Source organism: Dasypus novemcinctus, chromosome 26, assembly GCF_030445035.2.
Source record: "Dasypus novemcinctus isolate mDasNov1 chromosome 26, mDasNov1.1.hap2, whole genome shotgun sequence".
NCBI classification, from domain to species: domain Eukaryota; kingdom Metazoa; phylum Chordata; class Mammalia; order Cingulata; family Dasypodidae; genus Dasypus; species Dasypus novemcinctus.
Window position 1 is genome coordinate 60,468,855 of NC_080698.1, and position 20,388 is coordinate 60,489,242.

The 20,388-nt window shown below is 40.5% G+C and overlaps 1 long non-coding RNA gene and 1 pseudogene across 2 annotated transcripts in view; both read left to right on the forward strand.

Moving 5' to 3' along the window:
* The window catches only part of LOC139437627 (uncharacterized), a 37,626-nt gene that overhangs the window by 13,382 nt on the left and 3,856 nt on the right, over window positions 1-20,388 (forward strand). For both annotated transcript variants that reach the window (XR_011647498.1, XR_011647497.1), the window contains exon 2: window positions 12,514-12,633. This is a non-coding gene — a long non-coding RNA (uncharacterized lncRNA). The remainder of the gene's footprint in view (window positions 1-12,513; window positions 12,634-20,388) is intronic.
* LOC139437694 (nucleophosmin-like) lies at window positions 18,108-19,186 on the forward strand (annotated as a pseudogene).

The window sequence follows — 20,388 nt, forward strand, 5'->3', positions numbered from 1 at the left end:
TTTAGTATTTCTTGAAGGGCAGGTTTCTTAGTGACAAACTCTGTTACTTTCTCTTTATCTGTTAATATATTGAATTCTCCTTTATTTTTCAAAATCCAGGTTTGCTGGATACAGAATTATTGGCTAGAAGTTTTTTCTTTTAGTACCTTAACTCTGTCATACCAGTGTCTTCCTGCCTGCATGGTTTCAGATGAGAACACAGCAGTTAATCTTTCTGAACTTCTCTTGTGTATGATGGATCTCTTTTCTCTTGCTACTTTCAGTATTCTCTGTTTGTCATGAGGGTTGGACAATTTTTCAAGAATATGTCAGCTCTCTGAGTGTACAGAGCCACTCCTGGGCAGGCTGCACTTTTTTCTTGCAGGGCTGCTCTCCTTGCGGGCACACACCTGTGTGTAGGGCACCCCTATGCCGGGGCACCTCTATGTGACATGGCACTTCTTGTACGTGGCAGCACTATGCATGGGCCAGCTTACCAGATGGGTCAGGAGGATCTGGGGATTGAACCCTGGACACTCTATATGGTAGATAGATGCTCTAACAGTTGAGCCATGTCCACTTCCCCCAGTGTCTTTTAAATATCCTTAATCTCTTCCTTTTCTTCATTAAGTTGATTCATGCTATTTGGATATCTTTGATTAGTTCCAAGTTCTGTATCTCCTTCTTTTTTTCAATTTGTTCATTAGATTGGGCCATGTCTTCCTGTTTCTTGTATGGCTTATAATTTTTGGTTGGTGTTTAGGCATCTGTTTATCTTGATGGGTTTATTCAATTGGTTAGCTTCTCTTTCTGCTCTAGTGTTTTATTTTGTTATTGTTTTTACATATTGTAAGTTTTCACTCTGACACTTCATTCCTCTTATTCTATTTCCTTGTCATCTCTGTTCTTTTGAAAAAAATGTGACCAGAGATAAGAGATAAAGAATAATAAGAGCAATAATAATAATAAAAGGTAGAAGAGGAGTCATACAAGACCTAGGAAAATAAATAGTCCACGTGAGTAAAAAATCTTAAGAAGGAGAGAGGAATAGTGGAATCGAAAATATGAAATGAGAAAAAATAGAGAAAAATAATGAATTAAAAGCCTGGAATGATGAGATAAAGAGAAAAGAAAAGAAAGAAAAGAAAAAGAAAGTGTAAAAAAATAATGAAAGAAGGTGGAGAAAAACAGAATGTGAAAAAAAAGAAAAATTTTTTTAAAAATTGAAGGCCAAACAAAAATAGGCAGGATGAATGAGAAGCAGAAGATAGAAAAATTAAGGAAAGAAAGAAATTATGTAGGCAGAAAAAAATGGTAAAAATATAAAAGGGAACAAAGAAAGGGGAAACACAACAAAGAGAAAGGAAACAGTAGCAGCAACAATGAGAAAACAACTTAGGAAAGAGTTTTCCCTTTAGGCTCCTAAGGAGCTTCTCAGGCTGCTGGTGTTCATCCATCACTCTGCAGCCTTCCATCTGCAGGCAGGTGATGTATCCAGTTCTAGTGATTAAAATTTAAAGTTAAAGAAAGGGGTCTTTTTTTAAAGCAAGGAAATAACAGGTCCAAGAACACCTAAATCCAAAAGAACACCTGTACATTCCTTGTCATAAACTACAGGCTGATGCCTGATATGTGTTGGGTCACAACTTTGACCAGGAGCCTCCTATTGGCAAGGCAGGACTCCCTCCACTGAGCTAAATTGTCTCCTTAGGTTAATCAGACTTTAGAGAGCTAAGTGCCACCTTTCCAGGTGTTTGTAGACTTCTGTACCTGCTAGAGTCCTGCTGATGAGGTAGTGTGCCCAGCCCCTTTCTAGTCTAATGGCTTTCTCTCCTCAGGAGGGCATCTGGGTGTGACCACCTGCCTGAAGGGATCACCCCTCCCCTCTCCCAGATAGGTCTGGGTCTCTTCCAAGATTCAAAGGGACCTGAGCTGGTCAAACTCACCACAAGGAAACCACTGTGCAGCATCTGCTAGTCCCCTCTTTCTCCCAGGGACCACCCCTTCCCAATCCCTTGGCAGCAGCAAGCCAGGGACCATGCGGCTACTTGCCAGGATTGCGGGGTACATGTGTGATTTCCAGCCACAGAGGCGAGCAACTCCTGGTTTTCTTCTTTATCTTTCCAGTACCTTCCAGATGACTCAGAGCACCTTCCTGTTCTATAAGCATCCAGAGCCCCTCCTTTAGATAGGTACCTGACTTCTCTGTCCTTTTTTTGTGTGAGCATGTCAGTCTCTACCTACCTTCTTTGTCATATTTCCTCAAAGTCCTCAAAGTTGTTTTTTGATATTTATTTCCTCTAGAATATCCTTGCAGTTGTCTCTGTTCCCTTGATAAATAATATTAGGACCAGAGGAAAGGAAAGAGATGAGGAGAATAATAGCAATAATAATGCAAAGAAAGTAGAAGGGGAACTGTGTAAGAGCTAGGAAACTAAGGAATGTAAGTAAAAAAATCAATTAAAAAAATACAAAGGAAGAAGAATAAAAAGAGTTGGAAAAGAAAAAATTAAACAAGAATGAAAATAGAAAAGAATTAGAATGAATTAAAATGCTAAAGAGACCAGAGGAAAATAGAAGGAAAGAAAAAGGAGAGAAAAAGAAAAAATGAAAACCAAACAAGAACTGGTGGAATGAAAGAAAAGCAATAGAAGTCAGAAGACAAAACTGAAGGAAGAGAAATAAAATAGGTTGAAAAATAAGTAAAAATTTAAAAATTAGAAAAAGGGACAATGAAAGGGAAAAGAACAAACAAGAAAAAATAGTAACAAAGGAACCATCCGGGAAGAGCAGCCTTCCCTCTTAGGCCCCTAGAGACCTCATAGGCTGCTGGTGCTCATCAATCACTCTATAGTCTGCCTTCCAGGTGATGAATCCAGTTTTATCATGTAAAATAAAGGGAAAATAAAGAAAAATCCAAAAAACCATTAAAAAAACAAGAGAAACTCAGCCTATATGTCTCTATCATGAGGTGCTCATTGTGTGCATACTCTCTCTCGATCCCTTCATTCAGGAGGTACCAGGGCTCCAACCAGGCACCTGCATGCAAGGCAGGCCCTTCCCTCTTGTGCTGCTGCAGCTGTATGAGCTGAATAGGCTTTTGGAAGCTAGTCTGACTCTTCCTGGCCCTGTTTCCCTTAAGGAGTTGGACTTCTAATAGCTCTCAGGGGCTGGGCTAGATGGGTGCCTGTCCCTGCCCCTCCTTGACCAAGTTCCTCTCTCTCAGTGTGGCTGGGTGTGACAGCCTGCCTGAGCAGATTCCCTCTCCCCTCTCCCCAGGGCCACCTCAGTGCTGGCTGGTGTCCTCCCTGAGATTCAAAAGGGGCGGAGGTTTCCAAACCCACAGAAAGGAAACCACTCTCCACCCTTCACCAGACCCCATTCCTCTAGGGAATGTTCCCTCCCTCTCAACTGGCCTTTGAGAGCCATGGGGTCCATGGAGGCTATTTTCCTTGAAGGTGGGGCTTGCCCACCACCTTTTCCAGCTACAGGGGTGAGTAGCTCATGGTTTTCCCTTGGGCTCTCTATCTGTTTGTCCAGCTTTCTCCTGAATGATGCTGGCATGCCTGCAGCCTCCTGCTCTGTGGATTCTCAAAACAGCTCACTCCAGTTAGGCCCCTGGCCCCTCTGCCATTGGTTTACAGAAGAGATGAGCAGTGCCCACCTACATCAACACCATTTTCCCAGATTAGTGTATCTACAGCAACAATTTTTAATGTGCTCAATGAGCAAAAGGAAAACATGAGAATGATATCTCCCCAAATAGGGAATATCAATAAAGGGCTAGAAAGTATAAAATTAGTGGAAATAGAACTTCTGGAGTTGAAAAGTATGATGATATGAGAACTTCTGTTGAGGTGGTCAACAACAGGTGTTTCTCTGTCTAAAGTTCTAAACAACTCTCAGCATCCTGGAGTGTGCACCTTCTATTTCAGTCCTTCTTCACCCAGATCATGTCTACTCCAAAGGATGTAGCAGTGAGTCCTTCCAAGTTTCATGTTAATTTTACTGATCACTAGTGATATTGATTGAATTTTCCTATGCCTTCTCATCCTTAACTCATTGCAGATAATGTGATTTAGGGTACAAAGAGGAGGGGACTTGGTCAGTTATTGTTTTTTTCAGAAACCTCTACTTCCTTCTGAGAACCAAAGACTGCACCCAGCATGAATGAAAATCCACCAGTGGAAAAACACCACTGTACTCAGAGAGATTTCACATCCTTGCCTCTGGATCCCCATGAGATTTACAGGAAAATATTGCCCTCTAGTAACAGGGAGAATTACAATTCAAATTTCTGTGAACCCCAATATCCCTCAGAGAATCCCCAATATACCTACCTAAGTCAACCAGATCTCAGTGACAGCCCTCATGTTATCTAAATTAATCTATCCTAGTCTCACAAGGGAGAAAGGTGATTGTTTTCTCTATTAAAAACACTTATTGAAGCCATTTAAATTTAAGAATCGGTTTTTCCATTTCTGTAAACAAAAATGGCTGCTGGGCAATTATTATATTGAATCTGTAGTTCCCCGTGGGTAGTATTGATATTAAAACTATATAGTCTTATGGGCTATGATGTGGCCCATTGACCATGAGGTGCAGAGATGCCCAGAGATGTACTTACCAAATGCAATGGATGTGTCATGATGAAGGGAGTGAGTGTTGCTGGGGGGGGAGTGGTGGGGTGGGGGTGGTGGGGTTGAATGGGACCTCATATTTTTTGAATGTGATATTTTTACAAAATGAATAAAATTAAAAAAAAAAGAGAAAAAAGAACTATATAGTCTTATCATCCTTGAACAATGGATGTCTTGCCATATGTTTAGGTCTTCTTCAGTTTCATTCAGTTATGTTGCTAGTGTTCATGTGTTTCATCCTTTCATTCAATTCATTCTTAGCTATTTTGTTAGTGGCTAATTGAATGGACTTATTTTTTTGTTGTGCTATATAAACAAAACTGAGTTTTGTGCATTTATCTCATACAATGCAAGTTTGCTTAATGTCTTTATTGTTGCATTAGTATTGTTGTGACTTCTTTGGAATTATGTATTTAAAGGATTCTATCATCTATGTATAGGGATAGCTTTCCTTCTTCCATTCCAATATGGATGACTTTATTCTTCTTAGTTGCTCTGGCTATAACTTCTAGTACAATGTTGCAAAGCAGCGATGAAAGTGAATTAACTTATCTTGTTTATGAACTCTTGGGAAAAATTTTCAGTCTTTCACTATTGAGTGTAATGTTAGCCATGGATTTTTTAGACACAGCTGTGAACAGAGTAGAATGACTTCCACAAATGACCATCCACACAGTGAGCAGCAGAAAGTCCCCAGATAATAGGCATCCTGTGAGTGCATTTCTGATAACCTGGAAAGTGAGTTAATTATAGGATATCTACATTTTTGTGGTTTTGATGAACTTAAATCTTACCAGTATCCACATGTTCAAAGTTTAATAATAAGATCATGGTAGACTATGCCTGAAATATTGTGTTGTGTTGTTAAATTTTAAAAATTCAGTAAACTCTATTAAATGCATTTTTCTTTCTAGAGGTTATTTTTTAAATAGTACTTTAACTGGAGTAAAAACAAGTATTAACCAGAATCCTTGAGGACCATGTGTGTGCCTCATGATAGGTATAAAGCCATATGGTGATAATCTTGTAGTCCAGATATAAATGACCCTGAACATATTTGATTATGAATGTAAAGCAATGGAAATATTTCAAAATTTGCTGAATATGAACTGTGACTGCTAACATGACTGCTAACACCAAATATGTATGAAAATAGATTGATTTAAAACTAAATTGAGAATTAAGAACTGTAGTCATAAAGTAAATATAAGAAAGTAAAATCGAATGATTGTAGGAATAGAATACATTAAATATACAAAAACAAGATAGTTCAGAAATGAAATAAAGTGTAACTTATTGAAGTAACTTGTAGATATTGCTTTTGAATATATATAGACTTTTGTAGATGATTGATTTTGAAAATCTATAGACATCTATAGAGAGTGACTAGATTTTGAAACATGGTAATATTTCTCAAGACATGAGTACATGTAAAAGGAACATTCTGTCGTCGGATGGAGAAAGAAAATAGCAACAAAGGGTGCAATATAGGTAATAGGCTGAGTGAAGACCCTTTTTTGAAGAGTGGTAGAAGTATAGAGTCTGGAAATATCAGGAAGAAAGCTTCTATACTTTGAAACATTTCATAAAACATGTAGAAGGAGAAACAGATCTGTGTTGCTGGAAAGCTATTTTCAGTCTCACTTCTGTCTAAATTTTTTTTTAATAATAAGAAAACCAACAGAAAGAAAATTCATATTATTTTCAAGTATAAAAGGAAGAGAGGGAGAAAAGGAGTAAGTACAGAGTAATCCACAACAAATGAATGAAAGCTCTTCATTGTGATCTATATTATCTACTGAAATATACTTTCTGAAAAGTAGATAACAGGCATTAAGAAAATGAACTAATACATGATAAGATATAAATTTTAAAAACTCAAAAAGTGAATGAGAAGAAATAAAAATGGAAATATACTTCAAAATTGAAATGTAATCTCTAAGAAATAGGGTGACAAAGTAGAAAGAGAAGGTGAAAAGCTGAAAGGGTTGAAAAATTAAATGGAGAATGTTAAAGATTAAAGAAAAACACTCAAAAGTTGAGGAATTGTTCAGATGATCCAATAGGTGGACCCTGGGTGCCTGAAGCAGGAAGTGGGTGGGGCCATCCCTAGTCCTGAGGCCTGGGGGGGCCCTGAGGTGTGGGTGGGGCCTTCAGTGGGCAGTGCTGGAAGCTGCACCGCCCCTCCCTCCCATGATGCTCAGCTCCAGGCTGCAGGCCTTGGCAGGTGGTGTCCAGGCTCCTTCAGCCGGCCTTTGGCGATGGCTGTGGCTCCTCAAGTGCTAGGCCTCCTAGAGCTGTGCACCCTGGGGGTGTTTCTGGGAGGTGTTAGTCCTGTGCACTGGGGAGGGTGCAGACCTGTGCTGAGTCTCTTATCCTTTAATCCTGGACCTCCTAATGCTGGAGCGGGAGGTGGTGCATTTCTCATTTGTCTGTGGACCTGGGGGACTCCAGATCACTGATTTGTCAATTAAAGTAAGTCCATGAACTGGATTTCCACAGAGCCAATAAACAGAAGGATGAGCTCCAGAATGACTGTGTGCTCCCCCTTGTTGAGGGCAGTCCTGGTTTATGTCCATTGTCCTGCCTTTTCATGTCACCCCCTCTCACTAAGAGTATCCCGATGGGACTTTATGTTACATGGTCAGGCTATTAGGTCTATTGTGGACATTTCTTTAAGAAAGATTGACTTAATGACTGAATAACTTAAAAAATACTTGCAAAACATAGAGTGTACAATGAGACACAGGCATATATCCTTGTGCCCAGATGGCCTATCCAGCAAAGAGATGTGTGAAATTGGTAAGTGGGTGTCTGGGCAGGGATAGAACTGAGGAAACAGAAGCTGGATGAGAGGGAGGCTTACCTTTAATTGTGTAGCCTTTTCAACATTTGATTTTTATTAAAATGATGTTTTTCCTACAAAATACACACTAATAAGATTCCGGGAAGGAATCATTACAGGCATTTGAAATATGTCCTGTTATGTGAGTTTTCCTTCCAGGAGACCAATAGTCAGCTGGACAGTCCCAGACAATGGGACAAAATTTTGGTTTTATGTTCATGAGAAATATTGGTATATGGTTGTCCATTCTTTTAATATCTTTTTTTGGTTTTTCCATTAGGGTAATGCTTGCCTCATCAAGTGAGTTAGGAAATTTCACTTCTGCTTTGTTTTTTGAAAGAGATTGTGGAGAATTGGTCTCATTTTTCCTTAAGTTTTTGGTAAAATTTGCCAGTGAATTATCTGAACCAGGTCCTTTCTTTTTTGGAATGTTATTAATCATTGATTTCAAATTTTTACTAGCTTTGGGCTATTCTGATGATATATTTGTTCTTGTGTGAGTTTTGATAATTTGCATCTCTAGTACTTTTCAGTTATTACATCTTAAGTTATCAAATTATTGGACATAGGGATGTTCATAATCTTGTTTGATTATCCTTTTAATGTCTGTGGAACCAATAGTGAGGACCCTTCTTCCATTCCTGGTATTGGTAATTTTTATCTTCTCTATTTTATGTTTGGTTAGCCTAGCTAGAGGGTTATCAGTTTGCTTAAATCTTTTCAAACAACAAACTAATCCTTTAGTTTGTGCAGCGGCTTGCTCGGTCGGTGGTGGTGGGGTCTGGCTGCGGACGAGGGGTTGGTCCAGCTTGGGACGAGGGGTCGGTCCGGCTTGGGATGAGGGGTCGGTCTGGCAGCAGACGAGGGGTCGGTCTCACAGGGGTTGCGCAGTTCGGCTGACGGGGTCGCCCGGCGAAGCCGGAGACGAAGGGGTCGCCCGGAGAAGCAGGTGACGAACTGGGGACAAGGGAGGCCAGGCCCTTGTTGGGGGCTTTCAGGACTGGAGGGCGCATGGCAGAAGAACTACCGCGGAGATGAGGTAAACACGCAGGTCCCATTTTATTGAGGAAGTGGCTACAGTCTTATAGGGGCTGGGGAAGGCTGATTGGTCGAAGCTTATGCCATGTTCTGATTGGTTGCCGCAAGCAGTTACTGGGGAGAAAGGTCGGTGGGAGGTACTGGAAGGGGGAGGGGTGGTGGTTAGGGATTGGCTGTTGCTGTTGCTGGGGGAAGTGGCAGGGTTTAGGGATTGGGGGCTGCTGTTGCTGGGGTAGAGGGCAGACTTGAGTTTCCCACCTTGCGCCGGGCTATTGCTGCTGTCGGGGGTGGGGGGGGAGAAAGGGCAGACTGGAATTTTCCACCCTGCGCCTGCGCAGGGAGAAAGAAGAAGAAGGATGTTGCCTCATAAGGCATCGTGTGGCGCTATCTGGGAGGAGGGGCGGCCGCGGAAGCATGGTTGCCGAGAAGGGGAGACCTGAGGGCACTCTGCGCCCGTGCCGAGCTCCCTTCAGGGGTGGCGGTGAGTCCGACCAGCCACCCTATTATGGGGGCAGCAGCTTGGAATTAGGCTTACCGCGGCCGCTCCCCTGCCAGGCCAGCAAACCACACTTCAGCCCGAGCGGTGACTGCAAGTTTGGGTATAAGTTTTCATTTCTATGTAATAACTGTGCAGGAGTGCACTTGCTGGGCTGTATCATAAGTATATATTTAGTTTTATAAGAAACTGCTAACTAGTTTTCAGAGTGACTGTACCATTTTACATTCCCTTATGCAATGTATGAGAGATTCGGTTTTTCTCCGTTCTCACCAGCATTTGGTATTGTTTTACTTGTTTTAATAGTGTGTAGTTATATACCATAATGGTGTAGTTTGCATTTCCCTAATGTAGTTTGCATTTCCCTAATGGCTTCTCTTCCTGTACTTATTTCCCATCCATTTATCTACTATGGTGAAATGCTTGTTCATATATATTGCCCATTCTCTAATAGGATTTTTTCATGGTTGAATTTTCAGAATTTTGGAAATTCTTTTGATTTTTTTCTAGATATCTGTGTGGTTTTTTTATGTGTGTGTGTTTTGTTTTGTTTTGTTTTTTTTGGTATTAGGGCCAGGGCTTGAACCCAGGACCTCATAAGTGGGAAGCCAGTGCTCTACCACTAAGCCACATTGGCTTCCCTGAAATTTTTTTGTTGGCTTGTTTTTTGTTTTTGTTTGTTTTAGCAAGTACGTGTAACTGAACCCAGAACCTCCCATGTGGGAAGCAGGCGCTCAACTGCTTGAGCTGTATCCACTCCCAATATTCTAGATACTTGTTCCAGATATCAGCTCCAGATAGTCTAGGTATCTGTCCTTTTTTTGTCATAGTTAAATTTACAAAATTTTTCCCTTTATAGTTTGTCTTTTTTAGATATGTAGTTTTAGAATTTGATGAGTAATGTATCATTTTTATTTTTTATGGATCTCATTCAGTGTACCCTCCCTTCAGAATCTGTTTCTATGTTTTCAAATATCAAATAGTTTTGATGAAACCCCAGTCTTCCTCTTGCCTAGCATCACAACTCCATTGATACTTCTGCTTCAGAGTCAGAATTTTAACAAAAAATTATTTCATTTATTTTTAAAGGAGGTTTATATGCCATAGATGTTCCATCAAAAATATAGGGGATTTCCATATACTCTCCTTCCTCCCCCTAACACACTTTTCCCCGCAAACATCATCTTTCATTAGTGTGGTCCCTTAGTTTCATGTGATTAACACATATTGAAGCATTGCTGCTAAGCATGGTCTGTAGCTTGCATTGTTTCACACTTAGCACAGCTCATTTTTATAAGTTTTGAGAAAATGTATAATGACTTGTATCTGTTATTGCAGTATAATGCAAAATTTTTCCAGTGTTTCAAAAATGCCCCATGTTACACCTATTCATCCCTCTCCCTCCCCTCAGAACCTCCTGTATCCACTGTCTTTATATCAGTGTTACAAGTTCTTCCATTATTAGAATAATAATAGTCTACTTTAGTCCATAGTTGCATTCCTCCTGTTTGTTCATTCCTCTATCTTTTGGAGTTGTGATTATGTCACTTTCTTACCCCACAGCAATCCAGCATCAACTCCTTCAAATATGTGCAAAACCTGTCCACCTGGTTTCCCTAACTGCTGCTGCTCTGTCTAATCCACTGTATCACTTGCCTGGACTACTGAGATAGCTTCCTAACTGATCTGCCTTTTGAAAAATTTTTTATTTTGTTTATTTAAAAAAAAATTTTTCTCCCCTTCCTTGCGCTGCCTGTTGTCTTCTCTGTGTGTCCATTCGCTGTGTGTTTTTCTGCATCTGCTTGTATTCTTGTCAGCAGCACCTGAAATCTGTCTCATTTTGTTGCCTCATCTTGCTGTGTCAGCTCTCCGTGTGTGTGGCACCATTCCTGGGCATGCTGTGCTTTTTTCATGCTGGGCAGCTCTCTTTATTGGGCACACTCCTTGTGCATGGGGCTCCCCTATGAAGGGGACACCCCTGTGTGGCACAGCACTCCTTGCATGCATCAGCACTGCACTTGGCCAGCTCACCACATGGGTTAGGAGCCCTTGGGTTTGAACCCAGGACCTCCCATGTTGTAGGCTGATGCTCTATCCATTGAGCCATATCTGCTTCCCTCATCTTGTTTTTGATGTGCCTTTCCCTAATGGCTAATGGACTTGAGCATCTTTTCATATGCTTATTTTCCATGTGTATGTCTTCTTTGTAGGAATGTCTACTACTTTGCCCATTCCACCCCCACTTGTGACTTTCTGTGTGTGTGCTATCTGCTCTGTGTCCATTTGCTGTGTGTTCTTCTGTGTCTGTATTTCTTTATTCCCCTACCCCCTTGCTCTCTGTGTCCATTCGCTGCATGCTCCTCTGTGTTCTTGCTTGTTTCCCTCTTTTTTTTTTTTTAAAGATTTATTTTTATTTATTTAATTTCCCTCCCCTCCCCCGGTTGTCTGTTTTCTGTGTCTTTTTGCTGCATCTTGTTTCTTTGTCCGCTTCTGTTGTCGTCAGTGGCACGGGAAGTGTGGGTGGTGCCATTCCTCCGCAGGCTGCTCCCTCCGCACTGGGCGGCTCTCCTTATGGGTGCACTCCTTGTGCGTGGGGCTCCCCTATGCGGGGGACACCCCTGCGTGGCACGGCACTCCTTGCGTGCATCAGCACTGCGCATGGGCCAGCTCCACGTGGGTCAAGGAGGCCCGGGGCTTGAACCGCAGGCCTCCCATGTGGTAGACAGACACCCTAACCACTGGGCCAAAGTCCGTTTCCCTGTTTCCCTCTTTTTATTGCATTACCTTGCTGAGCAACTCTCTGTGGTGCTTGCAGGCCAGGCAGCACTCCACAGCATGCGGGTGAGCCTGCCTTCACAAGGAGGCCTTGGGATGCCAACCCAGGGCCTCCCATATGGTAGATGGGAGCCCAACTGATTGTCAGCTGCTTCCCTACTTTGCCCATTATTAATGGGTTTGTTTGCCATGCCCACCTTCCTTGGAGGTTATCCAGTGAGTCAAGCTCTGTCTTACTTCTCCACTTGTCACTGGCTATTTCCTTGGTGCTACTCCTCAGACCTTTCCAGTGTCAGTCTCAACTTGCCTGTGTTCCTGTGTTGAATTCCAGATTGGAGGTTCAAAGCAGGCTCTGCAGGCAGAATTCACTGAAGAAAAGCACCCCACCTCCCCTCCCTTTTCCCTTGAAACAGCTGACAGGGAGGAAGATATCTATTCCCCTTCAGCTGGCTGTAGTGAGCTAGGGGTTTTAACAAAGCTCAGTATCTTGTGCTTGGAGGTAGGAGCCCTTCCTGGCCACCACAGGGCTTGATGTCTCATGTTTGTCTTTTCAGCTTCTTCATCTCTGTCCCTCACCCTTCTTGGTGTTGCACTTGTGTAGCACTGTCTTGGTCTGCTGATTCCCCAAAGCAGGTCCCTCAGCCAGCTTTTGGCTCTTTCTCCATTGTTTTTGTGAGAGAGTTCAGCTCTGCCTGTTAGTCCATCACCCTCTACCAATTTAATTTTTGTCATTATTTCAGGCAAGGAAGAAGGCCTTGATAAACAAGAGATGATATCCATGCAGCATATCTACAAGAACACACCCACCACGACATCAATGAAAAGCTTCATACTTATGAGAGCTGATCATCCAAATAGGGGTAAGTCATGAATTCAACACATTCATCTGAATGTGAGAATATAGAAGACTACACAGTTACAGGAATTACTTCTCCCCTGAAAAATGGTGAGAGAACAGGCAGCAACTCTCTGGAAGAACAGTTCTAGGGATCTGGAGATCAAGAGAGGGCTAGGCAGCCCCCAGAAAAGAGGAGTGAGGAGAAGGAGACTCTGCAGAGAGGATCCTTGAGTAACTCAGGCCACTGCTGCTGGAGACAGCCGACCCCACTCACAGAGCACACAGCTCTGGGCCGTCCTGACCCTGGTGGATGGCTATGGAGAGGGCTGCCAGGTCCATGCCCCCAGGAAAGGGGAGGGGCAGGCACAAGCCTACTGCCGGTCCAGCTTCTGGCTGACAAATCTGGTCTGCTGGGTGCCACACTTTCCACCCATCCAGACGGGGCATGGCCGTGCCACTGTTCCCACCTGGGTGCTGGCAGAGACCTAAAGATAGCCTAACTTCTCAAAGTCCGTCCTTATTGACCAGGACTGGCTGCTGTTGATACAGAGGAGAGAGATTTGTTTCCTCCCTGGGAAAGCTGAGGGGGCAGCTGAGAAGTAATGGGTGTATTGGTATGTGAGGCTTGGTCCACCCAGAGGGGACCTTTCCCAGACATTGCTTAGGCACCACCTGACAGCTCATGGTTTCATTGAATGCATTCTCCACTGGGCTTGAGCAGAGGTTTGCTTGTCAAAGAGCTCCATCTGCTGTCGGACCAGGAAAGTGCATACCAGGAAAAAGTAAGAGGGTTCTTGGTGTCTTCCCAGTCCTCTACTCCAAGCCCTTGGGAACTGGTCTGCACCACATAAGTGGGTCCCTGGCCAGGGTTTTTTCTCATACACTATGTTTCTATTTATGTCAAATTCAAAAGAGACAAAACTCTACTAAGGTTTGGGAAGTCTTTATCCCAGTTTCCTCTGGGGAGACATGGGCCTCGTGATTGGGAGAGTCTTGGGGTGCTGGCCATGTTCTCATTGTTGATTGGGGAGTGATTTCATGGGGCTCTTCTCTTTGTGGAAATTCCTGGATCTGCAGACTTATGATTTATGCACATTTCTGTTTATAGGTCATAACCCCAGTTAAGTTTATTGAACATGTTATAGAATAAATAATAAAAAATAATCAGTTGATTGATAACTAGGGTGTGTTTCCAGGTGTCAAAAAAATGTTGTGCTTCCCTTCCCTTGGCAGAACCAGCATAAGTATGCCTTCTTCCAACATTCAGCTACTTATGTGTTCTTTTCTTGGTGTTATATTTTTCTCAAATACTCTGGTCAAAGATCTGATGCCAACCAACCAGAGCCCTAACTCAAAAAATTAGGAGATCTCCATTTCTGATGCCTTTAGTTCTTCCTCAGAGCATGGAAACTCCTAATCTTTAGCTCTTTCTTCTTATTATTTTTAACTTTAGCTCTTTACATTTTTGGATTATGCCATTTTATCTGGGGCTTAAACTCAGTTATCAAGAGGAAACATTGTATATTCTACTTGGGCCCTTATTTTCAGAGGACTATTTTGTGCAGGTTGCAGGCAGCTTTTAATTCTTCACAGTTCATTTTTTAAAAAGATTTATTTATTTATTTATTTATTTATTTATTTATTTCTCTCCCCTCCCCCCCCGACCCCGGTTGTCTGTTCTCTGTGTCTATTTGCTGTGTCTTCTTTGTCTGCTTCTGTTATAGTCAGCGGCACGGGAATCTGTGTTTCTTTTTGTTGTGTCTTCTTGTGTCAGCTCTCCATGTGTGTGGCACCATTTCTGGGCAGGCTGCACTTTCTTTCACACTGGGTGGCTCTCCTTACAGGGTGCACTCCTTGTGCATGGTGCTTCCCTACACGGGGGCACCCCTGCGTGGCACGGCACTCCTTGCATGCATCAGCACTGTGCATGGGCCAGCTCTGCACGGGTCAAGGAGGCCCAGGGTTTGAACCATGGACCTCCCATGTGGTAGATGGATGCCCTAACCACTGGGCCAAGTCCTCCACCCACAGTTCTTTTGAAATCATTTTTATTGATACATATTCATAAATCATAAAATCCATTCAAAGTGTACAATCAATGGTATTTGGTATGATCACATAGTTGTGCATTTATCACTTCATTTCTTATTAAAGCATTATTCCAATAATAAAATAATAATAAACAAACAAAAAACTCTATCCCTTAATAAACACTTCTCAATCTCTCTATCCTTCATCTGCCATCCATAGTTGGTGTTCTGTTTCTGTCTCTCTGTTTGTACATATATTTCATACTGATGGAGTCAAACAACATGTTGTACCTTTCTCTAGTTTCTTTCATTTAGTACAGTTCATGTTTTTATAATTAGTGTAAGATTATTAATGTATTACTGTACTCTACTGCCCATAGTTTGCTTTGTTTGTATTTTTGCATGATAGTTAAATATTTTAACATTAACATACCTGTGTTCAGTTTCAAAAAATAGTTTAATATATGGAATATTACACATACTCATATTTCGCATGATCTTGCTTCACTATGATATTCATTACCATGTTACATTAGTTAACTTTCCTTCTGGCCATATATATTCCCTAGGACTTTCCTTTTCAACTACTATCATACCCATAGATTAGCACTATAGTTACAAACAGGAAGACATGCTTTTATCATTTCTATTCATTTTCAAAGATTTAAAAACAATGTTTTTACCAATTCTGCCCAGACTAACCCTCAGCTTTCCATTCTCTAACCTCATTCTATTTTCTAATGACCTATATTTGATTATTAAATCCATGAGTTTATACAATATATTTAGCTCATAATAGCACAGTCATACAATATTTGTCCTTCTGTGTCTGGCTTGCTTCACTCAACTTAATGTTCTCCAGGTTCATCATGTTGTCCTATGATTTATGACTTCATTTATTCTTAACAACTGTCTAATATTCCACCATATGTATGCACCATAGTTTGTTTATTCATTTACCAGTTTTTGGACACCTGTGTTTTCGTTATTTTGGCAATATGAATAAGGCTGCTATGAACATCACTTTGCAGAAGTCTGTGTCACTGCTGTCATCTTCCATTGATATACCTAGTAGTTGTATTGCTTGGTCATGTGGCAAATATATATGCAACTTCCTTGAGAACAGTCAAACAGTCCTCCATAGTGACTGTACCATTCTACATTCCCACCGACAATGAATAAGCATTCCTACCCCTGCACATTCTTTCCAACACTTATAGTTTTCTGTCTTATTAATAATGGTCGTTCTAATAGGTGCGAAGTAATATCTCATTGTAGTTTTGATTTGAATTTCCCTAATTGCCAGAGATGTTGAACACTTTTTGCCACTTGTGTTTCTTCTTTATACAAATGTCTACACAAGTGTTTTGCCTATTTTTTAATTGGGTCATTTGCCTTTTTATTGTTGAGTAGTAGAACCTCCCTATGTATCATGCATATTAAATCATTATCAGATATATGATTTCCAAATACTTCCTCACATTGATTTGGCTGCCTTTTCACTCTTTTACAAAGCCCTTTGAGGTGCTAGAATAAGTTGAATCAAGAATCAAAGAGGAGCCATCACACAAAGATTGGAAACAACAATTATATCCTAGGCAAGATAAAGAAACTGGATGTCAGAGTAAACTCTGCATCATAATTAGATGCCTAGACATCAGCAAAGAGCTATGAGCCATACTAAGAAACAGGAAAATTTGGCCCAGTCAAAGGAATAAATGAAAACACCAGATTACACACTAGATTTGAAACAACTAATACATGATGTTCAAACCAATCTAAATCTAAATCAATTCAAGGAGCTGAAGGAAAATGTGGGTAAAGAGATAAATGACATTAAGAAGACACTGGGCCATCAGCCATAAGCATAGAAACCTGTGGGTCTCTGCAGCTCTCAGGAGAACCAGCACCTGGGTTTCCATCTACCTTGGCTGTCTCTGGTACCCTGCTGAGGTGTGCATAAGCATCACCCCTCTGATGCCCTCCCAACTCTTTTTTGGAGTCTCATAGCCATATAAACTCATTTGTCCTCATATTTTTTGAATGTAACATTTAAAAGAAAATAAAGGAAAAAAAAGAAGACATTGGGTATGCTCAAAGAATTTGAAAGCTTGAATAGAAACATAAGTGTGTTTATGGGGATGAAAGGCACAATGGAGATTAAAAATACATTAGAGGCATACAGCAATGTGTTTTAAATGCCAGAAGAAAGAATAAATGAATTGAAAGACAGAATAGGTGAAATTGAAAAGAACAGAAGAACAGAGAGAATATGATGGCAAAAAATTTGAGCAGGGGCTCAGGGAATTGAATGATAGCACGAAGTGCACCAACACATGTGTCATGTGAGTTTCAGAAAGAGAAGAGTAGGGAAAAGGGAAAGAAAGAATATTTGAGGAAATAATGGATAATCATTTCCCAAGTCTTATGAGATATAAATATATGTATCCAAGAAGCACAATGTATTCAAAAGAGACCTACTTAGAGACTCCTACATTGAGTGTATGAAAATGCAAGAGTTAAATTGAGAATTCTGAAAGCAAGAGAAAATGATTCATCAAATACAAGGGAGATTCAAAAAGACTTAGTGCAGATTTCTCATCAGAAACCATGGAGGCAAAAAGACAGTGGTACAATGTATTTAAGATGCTGAATGAGAAAAACTGCCAGCCAAGAATTCCTTATCCAGCCAAATTGTACTGCTATAATGAGGGTGAGCTTAAAATATTCCCAGATAAAAAGAAACTAAAAGAGTTATTAAACAAGAGGCTGGCTCTAAAAGAAATAATAAAGGGAGTTCTGCTGGATGAAAGAAAAAGACATGAGATAGAGGCTTGGTGGAGAGTGTAGAAATGAAGACTATCAGAAAGGGAAATCAAGAGTAAAATTATTAAAATAAGATATGGCATATGAAAGTCAAAGGACAAAATGGTCAAGGTAAGTGATGCCTTTAAAGAAATAATATTAAATGTTAGTGGATTAAACTTCCCAATCAAAAGAATACTGCCTGATAGCATGGATTAAAAATAGAATCCATCCGAATGCTATCTAGAAGAGACTCACCTTAGACCCAAGGATTCAAATAAGATGAAAGTGAAAGGTTGGGAAAAGATATTTCATGAAAGCAGAAAGCCAAAAAGAGCAGGGGTAGCTATACTAATATTAGACAAAACACACTTTAAATGCAAATGTTATAAAATATGCTGAAGGTCATTACCTATTACCAAAAGGAATAATCCACCAGGAAGAAATAGTAATCATAAATATCTGTGCATGTAACAAGAGTGCTACAAGACACCTGAGGCAAACCCTTGCAAAACTGAAGGGAGAAAAAAGATAATTAACTAACTAGACCTAAAAACACTTATATCCCTGGTGTGATTCCATCCTGTAGAGCTGTTTTCTGGAACAGCGGTTTTCTATCTCTGTCTGACTTCTCTCCCACCTAAGTGCATGTTAGCACCCCATGGAAGATTTGATGGACATGGACATGAGCTCCCTGAGGCCCCAGAACTATTTTTTTTATTAGAAACTAAAGGCTGACCAAGATTATCACTTTAGGGTGGATAATGATGAAAATGAGCACCAGTTATCTTTAAGAGTGGTCAGTTTAGGGGCTGGTACAAAGGATGAATTGCATGTTGAAGCAGAGACAATGAATTATGAAGGCAGTCCAATTACAGTAACACTTGCAACTTTGAAAATGTCTGTACAGCTAACGGTTTCCCTTGGAGGCATGAAAATAAATCCTGTTGTCTTTTGTTTGAAGTGTGGTTCCGGGCCAGTGCATATTAGTGGACAGCACTTAGTAGCTGTGGAGGAAGATGCAGAGAAAGAACATGAAGAGGAGGATGTGAAACTCTTAAGCATACCTTGAAAGCGATCTGCCCCTGGAAGTGGTAGCAAGATTCCACAAAAACAGGTAGAACTTGCTGCTAAAGATGATGACAATGATGATGAAGATGAAGATGATGGTTAACATGATGATGATGATGATTTTGATGAGGAGGAAACAGAAGAAAATCTTCAGTGAAAAAAAATCTATCAGAGAACCCCCAGCCAAAAATGCACAAAAGTCAAACCAGAATGGAAAAGACTCAAAGCAATCAATATCAAAATCAAAAGGTCAACACACAGCAAATGGACACAGAGAGCAGACAACTGGGTGGTGGGGGGGGGAGGTGGGAAAGGGGAGAGAAATACATACATACATACATACATACATAAATAAATAAATAAATAAATAAATAAATAATTTTTTTAAAAAAACGTCCAGAATCCTTCAAGAAACAGGAAAAAGTTCCAAAATCACTGAAGGAATCTAGTTCTGTAGAAGATATTAAAGCAAAAATGCAAGCAAGGATAGGAAAAGGTGGTTCTCTTATGAAAGTGGAAGTCAAATTCATCAATTACATGAAGAAGTGCTTCTGGATGACTGAGCAGGATGCTATTCAAGATCGCTGGTAGTGGAGGAAATCTCTTTCAGAAAATAGCTTAAACTGTTGGTTAAAAATTTCTGTCTTATTTCATTTCTGTAACAGTTGATATCTGGCTGTCCTTTTCATGATGCAGAGTGAGCACTTTCCCTGCTATGTCTGATAAATGTTGTCCAGATTCCTTTCCAAGAATGTGTTATCCAAAATTCCTATTTAAAAAAAAATAAGGAGTTCAAAATGCCTATTTAGTTTTTAAATATGGAACTGCACCCTTTTCTTGGTTTTAAGTATGTATGGAGGGTTATGATAGGACATAGTAGTAGTAGTGGTCAGTCAAATGGAAATGGTGGGGACACAAAATATATGTATGATATAAACTCAGTTTTTTAACAATGTTTAAAAATAAAAGAAATATACAGGGCATTGTTCCGCAAATCAGCAAGATGTAAATTCTTGGATCTCTCTGCAGATCAGAGGAGGTCCTTTGATGGCACCTTGGTTTGGACTTTTCCCTAGCCTCAATACTAAGAGCCAACAAATTCCCATTGTTGAAGCCAACCCAATGCATGGTATTTGCTTGAGCAATGAAGAAATCCAAAACAGATTTTGGTACCAGAAAAGTAGAGTCCTGCTGAAGCAAATACCAAAATGGAGAAACAGCTTTGGAACTGGGTAATAACTAGATGCTGGGAGAATTATAAGGTGCTGTATAGAAAAAGGTTAGACTGCTTTCAAATGACTGTTGGTAAAAATCAGAATGCTAAAGACACTTCCAAAGAGCCTTAGAAAGAAATGGTGAATGTGTTATTGGAATCTGAAGGAAAGGTATTCCTTGTTTTAAAATGGAGAGAACTTGGATAAATTGAGTTCTGATGTCAGACAGAAGGCAGAACTTGGAAGCAATGAGCTTGACTATTTAGCTGAAGACTTTGTCAAGCTAAGTATGGAAAGTACAGCCTGGATTTTCATTGTAGCTTATAGTAAAATGTGAGAGGAAAGCAATAAGCTGAAATTGATTCATAAGAACAAAGAAACCAGAAATTGAAGTTTTGGAAATTTCTGAGCCTATCCACATTGTATACTCCATGATTCGGGCCAAAAGTAGCTTATGAGAGGTCTTCTTGAGCTTTCAGAAAGCACGTTCTCAGAGAAGATGGCTCCCTGTGATGGTTTCACTGAACATAGAACCAGTCAGCCATTTCAATGGAAGTCAAGATTGGAAATGTAGTTATGCATGAAAGATCTGTGGAAAGTTCTGTTGTCTGATGTTTTGGATCCATTGAACTATATGCAAAGCTGACAAGTAATTTT